Source organism: Salvelinus namaycush, chromosome 11, assembly GCF_016432855.1.
Source record: "Salvelinus namaycush isolate Seneca chromosome 11, SaNama_1.0, whole genome shotgun sequence".
Classification (NCBI taxonomy): domain Eukaryota; kingdom Metazoa; phylum Chordata; class Actinopteri; order Salmoniformes; family Salmonidae; genus Salvelinus; species Salvelinus namaycush.
In genome coordinates this window covers 120,528-141,248 of record NC_052317.1, presented here as the reverse complement: position 1 = coordinate 141,248, position 20,721 = coordinate 120,528, and the positions used below count along the sequence as shown (strand labels likewise).

General features: G+C 43.4%; 1 protein-coding gene across 7 annotated transcripts in view; it reads right to left on the bottom strand.

The window, feature by feature from the left end:
• The window catches only part of LOC120055693 (disks large homolog 1-like), a 234,941-nt gene that overhangs the window by 183,623 nt on the left and 30,597 nt on the right, over positions 1 to 20,721 (bottom strand). The window lies entirely within an intron of this gene.

Sequence of the window (20,721 nt, the reverse complement as noted above, 5' to 3'; positions counted from 1 at the left end):
CAACCTGAGGCTGATCAGTTAGGTGAGCTTATAAGGCCGACCAGTGAGGTCAACTTATGAAGCAGATCAGTAATATTGGTCAATGCAAAGCCTGATGTTCAATCATTGTGGACATCGTAGCATTTAAAGACGTCAATGTAGTCAAAGCCCGATGTTGTATAGGCTTGACAGTGAGATTAACAGAAGCTGCAAATTAGTACAGTCCAAAATATCAAATTGCGTTCAGTAGTTTAGTCTGTAGTTTAAATACATTTACAGTGCATTCAGAAAGTATTCAGACCCCTTGAATTTTTACACATTGTTAAATTACAGCTTTATTCTAAAATTTATAAACATTTTTTGATATTGATATATATACAGTGGGGAGAACAAGTATTTGATACACTGCCGATTTTGCAGGTTTTCCTACTTACAAAGCATGTAGAGGTCTGTAATTTTTATCATGGGTACACTTCAACTGTGAGAGACGGAATCTAAAACAAATATCCAGAAAATCACATTGTATGATTTTAAAGTAATTAATTTGCATTTTATTGCATGGCATAAGTATTTGATACATCAGAAAAGCAGAACTTAATATTTGGTACAGAAACCTTTGTTTGCAATTACAGAGATCATACGTTTCCTGTAGTTCTTGACCAGGTTTGCATACACTGCAGCAGGGATTTTGGCCCACTCCTCCATACAGACCTTCTCCAGATCCTTCAGGTTTTGGGGCTGTCGCTGGGCAAAACGGACTTTCAGCTCCCTCCAAATATATTCTATTGGGTTAAGGTCTGGAGACTGGCTAGGCCACTCCAGGACCTTGAGATGCTTCTTACGGAGCCACTCCTTAGTTGCCCTGGCTGTGTGTTTCGGGTCGTTGTCATGCTGGAAGACCCAGCCACGACCCATCTTCAATGCTCTTACTGAGGGAAGGAGGTTGTTGGCCAAGATCTCGCGATACATGGCCCCATCCATCCTCCCCTCAATACGGTGCAGTCGTCCTGTCCCCTTTGCAGAAAAGAATCCCCAAAGAATGATGTTTCCACCTCCATGCTTCATGGTTGGCATGGTGTTCTTGGGGTTGTACTCATCCTTCTTCTTCCTCCAAACACAGCGAGTGGAGTTTAGAACAAAAAGCTCTATTTTTGTCTCATCAGACCACATGACCTTCTCCCATTCCTCCTCTGGATCATCCAGATGGTCCTTGGCAAACTTCAGACGGGCCTGGACATGCGCTGGCTTTAGCAGGTGGACCTTGCGTGCGCTGCAGGATTTTAATCCATGACGGCGTAGTGTGTTACTAATGGTTTTCTTTGAGACTGTGGTCCCAGCTCTCTTCAGGCCATTGACCAGGTCCTGCCGTGTAGTAATGGGCTGATCCCTCACCTTCCTCATGATCATTGATGCCCCACGAGGTGAGATCTTGCATGGAGCCCCAGACCGAGGATGATTGACCGTCATCTTGAACTTCTTCCATTTTCTAATAATTGCGCCAACAGTTGTTGCCTTCTCACCAAGCTGCTTGCCTATTGTCCTGAAGCCCATCCCAGCCTTGTGCAGGTCTACAATTGTATCCCTGATGTCCTACACAGCTCTCTGGTCTTGGCCATTGTGGAGAGGTTGGAGTCTGTTTGATTGAGTGTGTGGACAGGTGTCTTTTATACAGGTAACGAGTTCAAACAGGTGCAGTTAATACAGGTAATGAGTGGAGAACAGGAGGGCTTCTTAAAGAAAATTAACAGATCTGAGAGAGCCGGAATTCTTACTGGTTGGTAGGTGATCAAATACTTATGTCATGCAATGAAATGCAAATTATTTACTTAAAAATCATACAATGTGATTTTTTTTTTTCCCGTCTCACAGTTGAAGTGTACCTATGATAAATATTACAGACTTCTACATGCTTTGTAAGTAGGAAAACCAGCAAAATCGGCAGTATCAAATACTTGTTCTCCCCACTGTATATATCAATCTACGCACAATTAGAATTTTTAGCAACTTTATAAAAAGCTGAAACATATTTACATAAGTATTCAGACCCTTAGTAATCGCTGTCAGTCTAGAGTTGTCTTGGGTACGAACCTACAAGCTTGGCACACCTGTATTTCGGGAGTTTCTCCCATTCTTCTCTGCAGATCGTCTCAAGCTCTGTCTGGTTGAATGGGGAGCGTTGCTGCGAAGATATTTTCAGGTCTCTCCAGAGATGTTCGATTGGGTTCAAGTCCGGGCTTTGGCTGGGTAACTCAAGGACATTCAGAGACTTGTCCCAAAAACACTCCTGCGTTGTCTTGGCTGTGTGCTTAGGGTTGTTGTCCTGTTGGAAGGTGAACCTTCACCCTAGTCTGAGGTCCTGAGCGCTCTGGAGCAGGTTTTCATCAAGGATCTCTGTACCTTAATCCATTAATCTTTGCCTCGATCCTGACTAGTCCCTGCCGCTGAAAAACATCCCCACAGCATGATGCTGCCACCACGCTTCACCGTAGGGATGGTGCCAAGTTTCCTCCAGACATGACGCTTGACATTCAAATAAAAGATTTCAATCTTGGTTTCATCAGACCAGAGAATCTTGTTTCTCATGGTTGCCTTTTGACAAACTCCAAGCGGGCTGTCATGCGCCTTTTCCCGAGGAGTGGCTTCTGTTAGGCCACTCTACCATAAAGGCCTGATTGGTGGATTGCTGCAGAGATGGTTGTCCTTCTGGAAGGTTCTCCCATCTCCACAGAGGAGCTCTGTCAGAGTGGGAGCTCTGCCCTTCTCCCCCGATTGCTCAGTTTGGCCGTGTGGCCAGCTCAAGGAAGAATCTTGGTGGTTCCAAACTTCTTCCATTTAAGAATGAGGGAGGCCACTGTGTTCTTGTGGACCTGCAATGCTGCAGACATTTTTTGGTACCCTTTCCCAGATCTGTGCCTCGACACAATCCCGTCTCAGAGCTCTACAGACAATTCCTTCGACCTCATACCAACCAAACGATGTAGCCCAGCACCGTAGCTGATTTGAGAAAACAGACTGCTGACACAGAGACAGATACATCTGTTGTTTCATGTCAGTCTACCATTCTAGAGAGATAGGTTGATCAAACATTTCGATGCATAACATCCGTAAACAGGGTCGTTACTCAGCAAAAGTTATATATTACACATTACGCGCTACTTCTTTCAACAGTAACAACATTAATTTACTTATTACTCACTGGGAAAATGTATAAATTACACTACTCGTTATATTACTTTTGTGTTGCGCGCCCTCACTCAACGTTACATTACGTAGGCCTATACACCAACACTGCAAGTTGTCTTGGAGTGTTGCTATTGCATGTTCTTCAAGAGACTGGAAGTTGTGTTTCTGGCAGTGGAGAGTTGTTTCTCGACTGGGCACAATTTAGATTAAACGGTTATATTCTTGTAATTTTTTCATCCTACCAAATCAAAGTAATGTGAGTACTTCCACGCTGAGAAATTCAATGTTCTAGACACTTCTGCCATTTTTCATCTCTCTCACTAAAGCATTTAGTCGTAGTGCGTGGGTGCGTAAACAAGAACTTGGTGAGAGGATGTCAGACTCAGGACAAAAAGTTAGAATCTGAGGTGGGGAGTTTTTTTTGGATATTGCGCCAATAGAAGGACAAATAATCACCACAAATATTTATTTGGATCAATAACAGCAATAGGACGGGAATAATAAAAGTAATGAAGTAACATCAGCCCATCTTTGATCAGTAAGTGTAATATTATTAATCAAATTGGAACAGTAATCCATTATATTATTCGTTAGCGCAAAAAGTTATTACTGTAACACGTTACTGCCAATAATTAAGCTGAAGCCAAGGAATTACCAGTCAGTTAACCGAGGGCTTAAACTCTTACTGTCTCCTCTCAGTGCTGGTGGTGCATGCTATAATGTATGCAGCGTTAGCGACGAGCTACAGTCAGCCTGTCAACAGGCAGGTAAGCTAAGCTAGCGGACTTCTGTGATGGACAAAAAGGAATCTCCTAGCAACCGCTAGAATAACGCAATGTGATGTCACGACCCTCTCCAACTTGGATTATCTGTTCCGGAGCTTTTCAGTTAAAAGGTAAAAGAGTCTATGATACACAACTTCCCAAAAGCATTTCAAGAGAGTGCTGCTGTATCTACACAACAAATAATACAATCACAAGCCTTATCTGAATGGGTATTGGGAGACCATTTATTCTACTGACAGGACAGTAAATAACAGTCATTAGTTATGATCATCACAATAACAATTCTCCTCAGTGATGTCTAGAGGTAGCCTGGTGGCAGATCGCTTTGTGCAGTCTTGCCAACTCCTATGATCATTGTCTTGTCATGTTGCCAAATATGTTGTCATGTTTGACAACAACCATAGTAACTGGCTAAATAGAGAAAACAGATCTGGGACAAGTCTAAAGGATAGGTTATGACGGCCATCGTCATCTCCAGTGCTTTGCCACAGATTTGGAACCTGCAAAGTTCACATATTTTTAGATTAAACAGAATTCAGAGCAGGTATTGGACATGCTGATTGACTAGCAACATATCAAAAAGGAAATTAAATTGTTCCAAGAATTGTTGCCGTTAGTGCTGTCAACAGTAATCAAAGGGTGTAATCTACCCCTTAAGTCTTTGATCTCTATAGGTCTCTAAGCTGTTTTTCACGTTTTCTGCAATCATGCGAGTGGATGGTGTTCGTGTTACTGGCTGGTTTGCCAGTGTTCAGAAAGGGGTCCCCCTCCCACTTCTGAGGCCACAGTAGTCCGCAAAACAGAATGTCTAATTTGAAACGCTATCTTCATTATTGACTTTCTGCATAAGGCATTCAGTCGATTTTGTCTGTTCTTACTGTATAGAAGAAGAAAAAAAGTTGCTCGAAGTCAATACTGATCAATTACCAAACCGCAAGTGTAGTTAACTTTTAAAACAACTTCTAGACTGATTTAAAAAAAACTTCACATGATTTAGCTAGGCCTATTTTTGTAGCATTTCTCTTATATTACTCCCCTCCCTAGGAAAGAGAATGACAGTCCTAATGATCCTGGATTAAGTCACTGTCTGGAGCGAAAGAGCTTCAATTGCTGTTCATGACGACATGGGGGGTTTCTTTCCATTCACGTCAAAGTAGAAGGCAGATTAACACGGACCACAGATTAATGGTGTAAATCTTTGGAGACAACTAAACCCACACAGTGTTCTGGAAGTCTGATATTGACAGCTGGGAGTTGGTACTGGACACACCAAACTTGGCATGTGCTCATCAGAAGGAAGATAAGCCAAATGGAAGCGGTATGCTCTTTGGGATAATTTTGTCCAATTTTCATCCCACAAGCTATTTATTGCAGCAAAGAAATGACATTGTAAAAGGTGCTTTATACAATTGAATCATAATGAAATTGACCCTTATGGCCTCAATGCCCCTTGTTAAGAGTGGGTAAAGACTAAGCTGCAGTCAATACACACACAAATCAAGTCAAAATAAGCTTTTAATGGAGCAACTGTCCTCTTTGGTGGCCCCAACTTGTAAATGAATTGGTCGAGACATTACACCCTCTCACATACTATCAATTACCAACACAATTAATTTAGGAGCCCATCTCTGCTCAAAATAACATAAGAGGCAGATGTAACATCAGGAACCTCTAGGCTAGAGTTAATTCTGTCACAGCGTGACCCAGACCCGTCAATGAAAACCAAGCACTGAACGAGGTAAGAGAGGCAGAAAGTAAGAGGTAGCAGGTGCAGAGCCTGTGGTGGAGTGGTAGCCCAACACTCCCGACTTGACACATATAGGACCCAGGAGACCGGGGTTCAATCACTGTGTCCACCATTGTCACTAACTCACATTTGCAGTATTCTGTATTTTGATGCTTTATTCAGACAGTTATGAAGAGGAATGGATTAAATGAAATGCCAAAAGGCAGTAGCATCAATGTATGTGTGTGGTTTTCAACTAATGACAACCTCCGCCTGAAGAGGCCTGCAGTGATAGCCCTCCCTCTCCCTCCGCCTTGGCCGCGGTTAAATCGATGCATCATACTGGAGCGCTGGGAGCAGCAGGGCTGGCCGAGGCAAAGCGAGCCCCGACTCCTGCCTGCCAAAGATGCTAAAAATAGGAGCAAGTGAGCGAGTGGCGTCATACACAGAGAGCCACAGCGTGGATGTTCAGAGATGTTGAGGGAAAAGAGGATTGACTGGGTAATTAGCATTTTACGGAGGGAAACAATGAGCTTGCTATGCAAAACTCAATCATAAAGACTATATTAATTGTGAAATAGTTTTCAGCCTCCCTATAAAAAGGGTTCAATGACTCGCTTGTCCTTTCATATATGGCCCTCAATAAAGGTTCTATAGAGAACCGCAAAGCCTCATTCTTAGCAGTGTATGAAACAAGTTGACAGCCTGTGAAACAAGATGACTATACCGAATAAGGTATAGCCTAAGATACATCGTCATAATATGCACACTACACGAGCTCTGACATAGCATTAGATGAATCAATGGTTTTGATTAATGGCATGTCTCCCGCCCCATTTCCGTCAGCCAATCTGCTTTGGAGGCGAATTGTGATTAGACAAAGCTTCCACACAAGGCAACACAGTGTTCGACAAACATGGGAAACATGTCTTTCACAACCTAGAATTAGCACATCAGATCATTCCAGATGAGTGGCCAGGGAGGGTGGTGTGCACAAGGGCATTTCATTCAAAACACATTTTCCCAAGTGCACATTTCAAATCGAGTAACTACGTATTGTCCTAACTCACACAAAAACCTACAACATAAAAAAGACAATATGACCCAAGTAAGTAGGCCTAGCCTATATTATTGTTATGATGAGTCTAATCCGAACAAAAAGCGTCCACAATTAGGTTAAATGGGATTCTGATAGAACTTCTCTTACAACTTACAGTAGACAACATTGAGTTGGTTATAGCCAAAGATAGACAATGAACTGATGAGTGGCTAAATTAAGACTGGCTGTGATGAAATCATACTGGCTGAAAAGCTCAAACCAAACTGAACAGAGGGGGTCTGCATCAGGGGCTCAATGTTGTTTTTCTTGAAGGGGTTTGTGCGAATGCTGCCATCTATCCACAGTTTGTGGTTTGGATAAGTTCTAATCGTCACAGTGGGAACAACATATTCTAAGCAATTCCTGATGAGCCCAGTCACAGTCAGTGTATACGTCTACACTATTATCAGAGGCAACCCGGAACATTTCTCAGTCCGCGTAATCAAAACAATGTTGAAGCATAGATTCCAATTGGTTGGACCAAAGTTGAACAGTTCTTACCACAGGTGCTTCCTGTTTAAGTGTCTGCCTATATGTGTGAAGGAGCAGAATGAAGATGTAATCTGATTTGCCGAAGGGAGGTCGGGGGAGGGCTTTGTAGCTGTCCCGGAAGGGAGAGTAACAATGATCAAGAGTTTGAGATAAGCGTGTAGCACAGGAGATGTGTTGATAGAATATCGGTAGAGATTCTCAAATCACCTTTATTAAAGTCCCCAGTTACAATACAAGCAGCCTCAGGATATGCAGTTCCCAAATCATACTTAGCAGATGTTATTGTGGTTGTTACGAAATGTTTGTGTTCCTAGCTCCAACAGCGCAGTAATATCTAACAATACACACAAATCTAAAAGTAAAATAACTGAATTAAGATTTTTTAAATATATTAAAATATAAGTATTAGGACGAGCAATGTCGGAGTCTAAATGTATACAGCATCAGTCAAAAGATTGGACACACCTACTCATTCCATGGTTTTTATTTTTACTATTTTCTACATTGTAGAATAATAGTGAAAACAAACTATGAAATAACACATGGAATTATGTAGTAACCAAAAAAGTGTTAAAATATTTTCTACTTGAGATTCTTCAAAGTAGCCACCCTTTGACTTGACAGCTTTGCACACACTTGGCATTCTCTCAACCAGCTTCATTAGATAGTCACCTGAAATGTGTTTACTCCTTTCTTCAACCCTGCAGGCGCGACACAAAACGCAGAAATAAAAATATAATTCATGCCTTACCATTGACGAGCTTCTGTTGTTGGAACTCCAATATGTCCTATAAACATCACAAATGGTCCTTTTGTTCCATTAATTCCGTTAATTTGTTCCATTAATTACTCCAGGATGGCACATCAATGCGAGCTGTGGCAAGAAGGTTTGCTGTGTCTGTCAGCGTAGTGTCCAGAGCATGGAGGCGCTACCAGGAGACAGGCCAGTACATCAGGAAACGTGGAGGAGGCCGTAAGAGGGCAACAACCCAGCAGCAGGACCACTACCTCCGCCTTTGTGCAAGGAGGAGCACTGCCAGAGCCCTGCAAAATGACCTCCAGCAGGCAACAAATGTGCATGGATGAGCTGCACTACCTGAGCCACTTGTGTGGGTTGTAGACTCCGTCTCATGCTACCACTAGAGTGAAAGCACCGCCAGCATTCAAAAGTGACCAAAACATCAGCCAGGAAGCATAGGAACTGAGAAGTGGTCTGTGGTCACCACCTGCAGAACCACTCCTTTATTGGGGGTGTCTTGCTAATTGCCTATAATTTCCACCTTTTGTCTATTCCATTTGCACAACAGCATGTGAAATGTATTGTCAATCAGTGTTGCTTCCTAAGTGGACAGTTTGATTTCACAGAAGTGTGACTGACTTGGAGTTACATTGTGTTGTTTAAGTGTTCCCTTTATTTTTTTGAGCAGTGTATATGTGAGATTAACAGAACTCATATGGCAGGCAAAAACCTGAGAAGTTCCACTTCCTGTTTGTATTTTTTCTAGGGGTGCCATATTTTCAACCAAGGGCTTATTCAAAATACAGAGACTTGTGGATGGGTTTTAACTTCCTACGGCTTCCACTAGATGTCAGCAATCAACAGAACTAAGTCTGATGACTAATGTGAAGGGGGGTCGAATGAGACAGAATTTAGTATGAGGTCCCATGAGGTGACCATGCATTCAACACGCGCGTTCACGTGAGAGGCAGCTGTGTTCCATCTCTCAATTGAAGTCGTTATAGTTCTCCGGTTGGAACGTTATTCAAGATGTATGTTAACTACATTCTAAAGATTGATTCAGTACATCGTTTGCCATGTTTCTACTGACTGTAACGGAATGTTTGGATATTTCGTCACGTTATAGTGGTCGCGCTTTTAGACTTTGGTTAGGGTATTTGGTAAACAATTCGAAAGTAGCTAATTTGACATAAATAACGGACATGAACGAACAAATCAAGCATTTATTGTGGACCTGGGATTCATAGGACTACATTCTGATGAATTCCTCAAAGGTAAGGAAACATTTATCATGTATTTTCTGGTGTCTGTTGAGTCCAACATGGTGGCTAATTTGGCTAATCACCTGAGCTCCGTCTCAGATTATTGCATGGTTTATATTTCCGTAAAGTTTTTTTGAAATCTGACACAGCGGTTGCATTAAGGAGAGGTATATCTATAATTCCATGTGTATATATGTATTATCATCTATATTTACTTTCCTGAGTATTTCTGTTGAAACGATGTGGCTATGCAAAGTCACTTGATGTTTTTGCAACTAGTGAATCTAGTCGCCTCAATGTAAACTCAGATTTTTTGATATAAATATGAATTTAATCAAACAAAACATGCATGTATTGTTTAACATGAAGTCATATGGTTGTCATCTGATGAAAATAATCGAAGGTTAGTGATTAATTTTATCTCTATTCTGGTTTTTGTGAAGCTATATTTAGCTGGGAAAAATGGCTATGCTTATTGTGGTTTTGTGGTGACCTAACAATCGTTTGTAGTGCTTTCGCTGAAAAGCCTATTTGAAATCGGACACTTTGGTGGGATTAACAACAAGATTACCTTTAAAATGATATGACACATGAATGTCTGAGGAATTTTAATTATGAGATTTCTGGTTTTTGAATTTGGCGCCCTGCACATGGACTAGCTGTTGTCATATCGGTCCCGTTACCGGGACTGCAGCCATAAGAAGTTTTAAACACTGCTTGTTCAATGAACCATAAACAATTAATGAACATGCACCTGTGGAACGGTCGTTAAGACACTAACAGCTTACAGAGGGTAGGCAATTAAGGGCACAGTTATGAAAACTTAGGACACTAAAGAGGCCTTTCTACTGACTCTGAAAAACACCAAAAGAAAGTTGCCCAGGGTCCCTGCTCATCTGTGTGAAAGTGCCTTAGGCATTCTGCAAGGAGGCATGAGGACTGCAGATGTGGCCAGGGCAATAAATTACAATGTCCGTACTGTGAGACGCCTAAGACAGCACTACAAGAAAGTTATCGCAGGTGCAGCAAAATGCTTGTTTTTAACTCCAACAGTGCAGTCATAATACCTAGCAATACAACAAAAAAATGTGTGAAGGGAGACAGGACGGACAGCTGATCGCCCTCTCAGTGGCAGACCACGTAACAACACCTGCACAGGATCGGTACATCCGAACATCACACCTGCAGGACAGGTACAGGATGGCAACAACTGCCCGAGTTACACCAGGAACGCACAATCCCTCCATCAGTGCTCAGACTGTCCGCAATAGGCTGAGAGAGGCTGGACTGAGGGCATGTAGACTTGTTGTAAAGGCAGGTCCTCACCAAACATCACCGGCAACATCGTTGCCTATGGGCACAAAGCCACCGTCGCTGGACCAGACAGGACTGGCAAAAAGTGCTCTTCACTGACGAGTCGCGGTTTTGTCTCACCAGGGGTGATGGTCGGATTCGCGTTTATCGTCAAAGGAATGAGCGTTACGTCGAGGCCTGTACACGGGAGCGATTTGGAGGTGGAGGGTCTGTCATGGTCTGGGGAGGTGTGTCACAGCATCATCGGACTGAGCTTGTTGTCATTGCAGGCAATCTCAACGCTGTGTGTTATAGGGACGACATACTCCCTCATGTGGTACTCTTCCTGCAGGCTCATCCTGACATGACCCTCCAGCATGACAATGCCACCAGCCATACTGCTCGTTCTGTGCGTGATTTCCTGCAAGACTGGAATGTCTGTTCTGCCATGGCCAGCGAAGAGCCAGGATCTCAATCCCATTGAGCACGTCTGGGACCTATTGGATCGGAGAGTGAGGGATAGGGCCAGTCCTCCAAGAAATGTCCGGGAACTTGCAGGTGCCTTGGTGGAAGAGTGGGGTCACATCTCACAGCTGGTGGCCACACCAGATACTGACTGTTATTTTTTATTTTGACCCCCCCCCCCTTTGTTCATGATGGGCACATTATTCAATTTCTGTTAGTCACATGTCTGTGGAACTTGTTTAGTTTGTCTCAGTTGTTGAATCTTAATATTCATACAAATATTTACACGTTAAGTTTGCTGAAAATAAACGCAGTTGACAGTGAGGAAGTTTATCTTTTTGCTGAAATGTGTGTGTATATATATATATATATATATATTCCAGACTCTTAACATGGCTCTTTCTGATATTTTAGATTTTGTTTTGTATTGCTAGGTATTATGACTGCACTGTTGGAGTTAAAAACAAGCATTTTGCTGCACCTGCGATAACATTTGCAAATCTGTGTATTTGACCAATAGACTTGGAAATGAACCACTGTTGTAAAAAAATCAGAAGCTGCGTTGAGATTGGTTACAATTAGGGACACAGGAACCATTCTTTCCAGTGCTACAAACCAAGCAGTCAATTTTGTGATGAAATTGTAGTTTCAAACGAGACATGAAAAACCCGCTTTCTCCCGACTTTTCTTAATATACGAAAGGTATTGCCAGTGACAAAGCCTGTACTTTTATTTCCACCAAGCAACCTATTCATGATTGAGGTAATGTATTTAAAAGTCCTGCCAACCACTCAGTATAAATTTTGCCTTTCATCTTTTAGTCTTTGGCATGCATTAAATCAAACATTCTATTGTTGTTGTACGACATGAAACTCATCCTTGTCATTAAGAAAAAGTATAACATAAAAATGGCAGACTGACATTGCAGCAGCCTTGTCCAAATTATTTATATATATATATATATATATATATAGTTAAATAAAGGTTACATTAATTAATAAATATATATATATAGATTTATTAATTAATGTAACCTTTATTTAACTAGGCCAGTCAGTTCAGAACAAATTCTTATTTACAATGACGGCCTACCACGGACAACGCTGGGTCAATTGTACACCCTATGGAACTCCCAATCATGGCCGGATGTGATGCAGCCTGGATTCGAACCAGGGACTGCTGTAACGCCACTTGCACTAAGATGCAGTACCTTGGACCACTGCACCACTCGGGAGCCCAAATAGCAACGTTAACTACACTATTTTTTGCACCCCAAAAAAATGTTTCAAAATGTATTAGGATGTGTCAATCTAGAAAGCCAGGCAACTAAAAGCAACTTTCTAGACAACTTTCTGGACGTGATGTGACCGTCGACATGGTAACCTGACAACAGGTTCAAAGTTGAATGTCTTTTGCTCAGTAATGGCTATGGAAAAGGTAAATGCCGACAAATGTAGCTGTTTTAAAGGGCACCATAAACATTGCCCAATCATTTTTTCAGGCAACCTACAATCCTACGTGAATTAGGTAAAAGATTAACGATGGATTCTAAACAAAACCCAATCCATTGAAAGACAGACGACTAATAATCCCAGAGTTCAAAAGGTTAAGACCACATGGTGAAGACCATATACGAGAGCGATGATTCTCACCCAATATACAGTGTACAAAATATTAGGAAAGCCTTCCTAATACTGAGTTTCACCCCCTTTTCCGCTCAGAACAGCCTCAATTCGTCAGGACATGGACTCTACAAGGCGTAGAATGCGTTCCACAGGGATGCTGGCCCATGTTCATTCCAATGCTTCCCACAGTTATGTCAAGTTGTCTGGATGTCCTTAAGGTGGTGGACCATTCCTGATACATTTACATTTTACATTTTAGTCATTTAGCAGACGCTCTTATCCAGAGCGACTTACAGTAGAGTGCATACATTTTATTACATTTTACATACTGAGACAAGGATATCCCTACCGGCCAAACCCTCCCTAACCCGGACGACGCTATGCCAATTGTGCGTCGCCCCACGGACCTCCCGGTTGCGGCCGGCTGCGACAGAGCCTGGGCGCGAACCCAGAGACTCTGGTGGCGCAGCTAGCACTGCGATGCAGTGCCCTAGACCACTGCGCCACCCGGGTGTTTCCCGTGATACACACGGGAAACATGTTGAGCGTGAAAAACCCAGCAGCGGTGCAGTTCTTGACACACTCAAACCAGTGTGCCTGGCACCTACTACCATACCCCGTTCAAAGGCACTTAAATCTTTTGTCTTGCCCATTCACCCTCTGAACTGCACACATACACAATCCATGTTTCATTGTCTCAAGGCTTAGAAATCCCTCTAACCTGTCTCCTCCCATTCATCTACACTGATTGAAGTGGATTTAACAAGTGACATTAAGGGATCATCGCTTTCACCTGGATAGTCTCATGGAAAGAGCAGGCATTCCTAATATTTTGTACACTCAGTGTGTGCCAAGCTCACAGAAACACCCAGCAACATTACATCAGAACTACCACTCTTCTACATATGACCTTAACCTTTGAACACTTGAACAGAATGAACTCTGGGATTATTAGTCATGTCTCTTTCGATGGATTGGGTTTTGATTAGGATCCATTGTTAATCTCTGTATGGCATAACAAATTGAATAATTTGATGGCATAACATATTGGATTATTTACAATTGATAGTTTAGTCATTTAGCAGATGCTCTTATCCAGATTGACAAACCCACAACCCTGGCGTTGCAAGTGCCATACTCTACCAACTGAGCAACACGGGACCAGTGAATAAGTATTTCCAGCAACCGTGAAGAAACCTACGATAATGACCAATGAGACATTGTGCAGCATGACTGTTTTCATAGCTTGTCATTTTATTTATTTCGTGTCACTACTATCCTCTGGCACTAAAAAACAGTATAATGTAATATATGGAAGGCTTACAAAACTGACCAATGTCTCAGACATAAGCATCAGGCCTGGTCTCAACTGGCTGCCTGTGGTGCTTGCTAGAGTAGAGGTGTGCACAGAACTGATTTCTTCATCCCGCTCCAGCTATTTTTCATATCGCGCCTGCACGCTTCTGCTGACTTATTGCCCGAATCCCACCAGCTCCAGTAAGAACTGGTATTGAACCTGACCACAGTTCTGCAATGTTATTTTAGGAGCATGTGACTCAGCTCTCTTTGGAGCCCCCTTCCTAGCAATTTTCCACCCTAGTCAAGATCAAAATGCACAAAAATAGCGTAAGAAATAGTTTAAAAAACAGAAATTCTCAAATGGCCCATTATATTAGGCTATTGGTATTATTGGGCTATATCAGCCAATAAGGCAGACATATTTTGAAAGAGGAGTGGACACTTCACTTGAGCTACATTTTGCATAACTTTTAGGAGTGGGACGTTTTGCAAGCAGAGTAAAATACATGTGTTGTTAATATAGATTACCAGTCAATGTTGGAGTCTAAAATATAGCCTATCATATTTGGCAAGTTAAAGACAACTGCCCATATTTCTCCACCCATATAGCCTAGACCACAGTCTAATTGAGACCACACATAGGAGCACTTGATCTCGCACGCCCAGCAAAAAAGGTAGGCTACTGAACATAAATCAGCAAGAATTAGGCTATTAGAGTTGGTGAATATTGTGACAATGGTGCTTTTAATACAATAGATAACGAATAGCCTACTAAACAAAATAAACTTTTTGAAATAATCTTGCATAACTGACAGCAGGACAATTTGCAGGGAGACAAATGTGTTATCAATATTTATTTCCAGTCAATGTCGGAGCCTAAACTCTACTATAGCCAATCGTATTTAGGAAGTTCATTTCCATGGAAAGAAAACTGCTTATGCTTCTCCGCCCATGCGTATAGCCTACAGGCTATTTAATTGGGCCCACACAAGCACATTTGATCTCTCACGCCCAATACAGGAGAGGAGAGGTAGGCTACTGAAATTGAACCAGAATTATCCTTCAGAGTGTGTGAATACTGGTACAGAGGTTATTTTAATACAACCGATAACACATACAAAACAGAAAGACAACCATTCTAAATAATATGCGGGACTAAAACACATTTTCATCCCAAAGTTGTCGTCTGACCCCCCGCTCCGGACCACAGCACAAAATAATGCTGTCAGGGCTCGCAGGTCCCGCGGGAATGCCGCTCTCTACTACAGAGCACATGTTAAGGCACACATGCCCACTGAACTGTCTGTCACCGAGTCACCCTGCTACCAAATTCCGCATGAATGCTCAATAATCGGACCTCCTAATTGGCCAGTTCACTGAACCGGAGATGACAGGCAACTCCGTCAACCTATCATGTACTCTCAGGTGGAATGGTAAACAAACTGTGCTTTCATATCTTACCTTAGTTTTGTATGCCTCAGACTTTGCTAAATAAAATAAAAAATTAAACTGACTAAACAGACAGACTAAATACAGACACGCTCCGAGGGTGTCATCACCCACCTTGCACCCAAACATGAGTGATATGGTGCTGTTGGTGCATGCTACTTTGCAGTGGCACAGCATGGGGGAGAAGCAGTCTAAGTGTTTCACGCTGGGAGACATATTTTCGACGGCGCTGAAGCAGTTGACCGAGACGCGTTTCCTCCGAGAGCGGTGCCTGCTTCGGCCTCTCCGGCTGCCCCCTGCTCCCCCTCTGCTGCCAGCACCACCACCCGCTCCTCCACTGCTGCTGCCTGCTCTCACCATCCGCCCTCATTCCTTGCATCACTCCATCGTCGCGGGGGGGGGGAAGACACCCAGTGTTCTACCTTCATCCAGCGGGCCTGCCCCTCTCCTTCAGCTGCCCCTCTTCCTCCACCCCCTCCTTTCCTCTCGTCCTTCTGTCAATTGGCTGACTCTCCTCTCTGTTGTGCGCCCGCGCTTATCCTCCTCGACAGTCAACACGCTCCGTTGCAGAGCCGAGGTCCACTGGAGAGCCACAGTGGAACCATGGTGTGCAAATATGAGAGAGAGAGGAGGAAAAGGAGAATGCGAGTATGTGTGCGTGCTAAGCTGTCCTCTGTGGGGGTCTGATTGGACGCTGGGGAAAGGCGTGAGGTGGTGTAGGGAGGTGGTCTAAGGTTGCTCGTTTTTCGAGTGGGAGGATTCAAGGGAGGTTGCCACCTTTAAGAGTGTACCTTCAGCTGAACCGCGTCTGTCAAAACGCCTCTTGAGCAGATGCAGGAGAGCGAGCGAGAGAGTCTTGCAGGGAAACTGTCTGTGGGGGGCAGATGGATGAGGGAAAGAGAGCGAGAGAGGGAAGGAAGGCAAGAGAGACTCACAGTAAATATGTCAGATGTCGGGGGCTGATGAAGAGAGCGCCACTGAGAATACTGCTGCGAGCAGAGAGGTGGAGAGAGGGGAGCGCTGCACAGTAGCAGCGTGGGGTTTGTCACATGGCTCTGCTGAGCGAGGAAAAGGACGTTCACCACATGGGAAGGCAGTGTGGAGATGGGGCGGGAGACGATGGCGAAAAGGAGCATTTGTGAAGAGAGAGCGGGAAAGTGAGAGAGCAATATGTATCCTAATGGGACCATAAGAGACATGGGGCGGGTTAGTGAGCAAATCCTAAATATCTGAGGTGCGATGAGTGGGGGGGGGGGGGGTTGGCTTACAGCAGAGGGTCAGCGAAGGGAAGGGGCCGTATCCTGAGGGTAGCAGTGAAGGGAGATGGGGATATATGGGACGGGTTAGGGAGCATTTGTGAGAGGAGTGTACCTCCTGTGGGAGAGGGTAGATATGGAGCGGGGTGGAGTGTTAGTAGAGAAAGGACAGTTTCCTAAGCGGATTTGTGGAGAGATGAGTATGAGCTAATGGTGAAATCTCCACTGTGTGTTTACACCGTGGGAGAGATGGAGGGAGAGAGATGGGAGGGGGGGAAGACTGAAGAAGAAATGCAAATTAAAATGTGGGGGAGGGGAAAGCACTGACTGATGGACAGCGAAGGCAGCTAATTGGTCGGCCCTGGCTGTGACCTTTTTGATGTTCACAGGCGATGTAGTTTCTCCCTGCCCAAAAGAACATGGATGCATTTGGGACAAAGATAAGAATGAAGACATATCCCTTCAATGGAAATGGTCAAATGTACTACAGAATTATTCACCATTGTAGCTCCAAATTGCCTTCAGAAATGTGTCAGGTTTCTTTTGTTCTTCCATCCAGAAGAACAAGGTCAAGTTTGACCACTGCTAACAGACTCTCATGCCATAGTAGTCAAGCCAATAAAGCGCTTGAGGTTAGGGGTTAGGAGAGGTTAGAGGCTAGGAGACGACCTATCTGAGACTTTGCTTGACAAAACCTTTAAATCAGCAACAGCGTTGCTGCTCTGCAAGTGGGGGGGCACGTAATAATGCGAACGGCACCTCGTCCCTTTCGGGTGATGGTAATGCAAATCTGCATGCGATGGCACATAGGGCCTGAGCTGCTTTCGCTCTAAGGAAATCACCCCCTCTCGCTTTGCAACGAGTTGCAAAAACATCAAATTAGCATTGACTGACCAGAAATGCACACAACACTGCAACTATTTAAACTTTGAAATACAAAGGAGTATTTTGAGCAGTTTTCCCCCTCGATCATAGCAGATACAATACAACTAGGCTACTTTGAGTTTGTCTTGATATTTTCAGACACTAAGCCAAATGCACTTCCTGAGTGGTTTGTTGAGGGACTTGATGTTATGATAATGATGGGTGGTGAAAGAAACTAGCTTCAGAGATTGATCCCCGATGAATCCTCTCAAGTCAAACAACATGTATGGAGAATAAAATAGTCTGAGGTTTTTGTTTGTCAATGTTTCTCATGCACACACCATTCCTCCCCCTCCTGCAATTTCATGCAGTCTGTCAGTCTCCTCAGTAAGTCACCTGAATGAGGGGTTACATCAACATCAGTCCATTCAGCTGGTGGTGGGACTGTGGGGGTGGGATGGACCCTGCACTGCTCAGGGCCCACACACACGAAAAGCCAGGCTAAACACACTCCCGGACAAACACACACCCTACCAGGCCTCCAGGAAGACACATGCCCCAGCTGTTGTGGACACAGAACACACAACTCTGGCCTTCCTCTAGGGGAGGGGAGCAGCAATGGTTATGTCCCAAATTTTACCCTGTTCCCTACATAGCGCACTACTTTTGACCAAAGCAGTATGGAAGATGGTCAAGAGAAGTGCACTATATAGGGAATAAGGTATGTTTGGGATGCAGACATGGTCCTTGAGGGTTCCCTCTGTCTCCTGGAGTTGGGCCAGTGACCGGAGCTGGGCCAATAAAGGCATTAAAGACTAGTACTACTGAATCACTCCATGCCTCGATTTGTGTCAGGAAAAGTCAAACAGTAAAATATGGAGTGCACGGGGTGCTTCAAAGTATCTGAAAATGTGTCATAACTGAAAAAGCATATCGCCCATTGAATAACGGATATCTCCCACAGCCAAAGACCAAGGCGATCCATTTCCATCAAAACAGTTGCCGTTTTGGCCTTTAGTTTAACAAATTACTATTTTAATCAAAGTAGCATATTGCCAGGCGAATGAGAGACTAAAGGAGGTACTGAAATATTATGACATTGCCATTCGGAAACCTTTATATTCCCTTCCTCTTCTGATAACAAGACTTGCAGAGCTTACACTGACAGCCTACAATCTGCAAGGTATATCAATAAGACCTCGCGCAATGGATTGATTTAGATGATTTTTCTTAAATCGATAAAAATATTTTTTTAAAGCAAGATACTGTACAACAAGATACTGTAATGGTTTCATTTGCAACAATTACCCCATTTGTTAGGCTGTATGTCAGCTTTATAATCAAGGCATGAGTCAGGCTGTGACTGGCCGAGTCATGTACAGTTGAAGTCGGAAGTTTACATACACCTTAGCAAAATACAATTAAACTGAGTTTCACAATTCCTGACATTTAATCCAAGTTAACTTCACTAGGGTAGGGGGCAGCATTCGGAATTTTGGATGAAAAGCGTGCCAAAATTAAACTGTCTGCTACTCAGTCCCAGAATATAGGATATGCATATAATTAGTAGATTTGGATAGAAAAACACTCTAAAGTTTCCAAAACTGTTAAAATAATGTCTGAGTACAACAGAACTGATATGGCAGGCGAAAACCCGAGGAAAATCCAACCAGGAAGAACTATTATTATGAAAGGCTGTTTTTCCATTGAAAGCCTATCCACCATACAAAGACTTGACCCAGTTCACAAGCTCTGTGCCTTCCTCTACATGTGACCAGTCTTTAGGCATGGTTTCAGGCTTTTACTCTGAAAAATGATGGATACACCCCTTTCAATCAGTGACCAGTGGAAATTTCAGCCATGCGCCCTGATCGTGAACTCGCCTTTCTTGTTTCTCCTTTCCCATTGACGAAGCTTTTGTCTGGTTGAAATATTGATTATTTATGTCGAAAAACACCAGAGGATTGATTTTAAACATCGTTTGCAATGTTTCTACTAACTTTTATTGTACTTTTTCTTTTTACTTTTCATCCTGGAATTAGTGCACGCGCCTTCTGCATTCAGATTACTGGACAAAACGCACGAACAAAAAGGAGGTTTTTGCTCATAAAGAGGGTCATTATCGAACAAAACAAACATTTGTCTAACATGGAGACCTGGGAGTGCCACCAGATGACGATCAAAGGTAAGTGATTAATTTTAATGCTAATTCTGACTTTTGTGACACTCCTTGGCTGGAAAATGGCTGTATGCGTTTGTGGCTAGCTAACATAATCGCAAAGTGTGCTTTAGCCGTAAAGCGTTTTTGAAATCTGACACAGCGGTTGCATTACGGAGAAGTTTATCTATATTCCCATGAATAACACTTGTATAGTTTATCAATGTTTTATGTGGCTCTCTGCACTTTCACCGGATGTTAAAGACAATGCATTTCTGGCCACAAAGCGCCAATGTAAACTGAGATTTTTGGATATATACACTGCTCAAAAAAATAAAGGGAACACTTAAACAACACAATGTAACTCCAAGTCAATCACACTTCTGTGAAATCAAACTGTCCACTTAGGAAGCAACACTGATTGACAATACATTTCACATGCTGTTGTGCAAATGGAATAGACAACAGGTGGAAATTATAGGCAATTAGCAAGACACCCCCAATAAAGGAGTGATTCTGCAGGTGGTGACCACAGACCACTTCTCAGTTCCTATGCTTCCTGGCTGATGTTTTGGTCACTTTTGAATGCTGGCGGTGCACTCCCTCTAGTGGTAGCATGAGACTGAGTCTACAACCCACACAAGTGGCTCAGGTAGTGCAGCTCATGCAGGATGGCACATCAATGCGAGCTGTGGCAAGAAGGTTTGCTGTGTCTGTCAGCGTAGTGTCCAGAGCATGGAGTCGCTACCAGGAAACAGGCCAGTACATCAGGAGACGTGGAGGAGGCCGTAGGAGGGCAACAACCCAGCAGCAGGACCGCTACCTCCGCCTTTGTGCAAGGAGGGGCACTGCCAGAGCCCTGCAAAATGACCTCCAGCAGGCCACAAATGTGCATGTGTCTGCTCAAACGGTCAGAAACAGACTCCATGAGGGTGGTATGAGGGCCCGACGTCCACAGGTGGGGGTTGTGCTTACAGCCCAACACCGTGCAGGACGTTTGGCATTTGCCAGAGAACACCAAGATTGGCAAATTCGCCACTGGCGCCC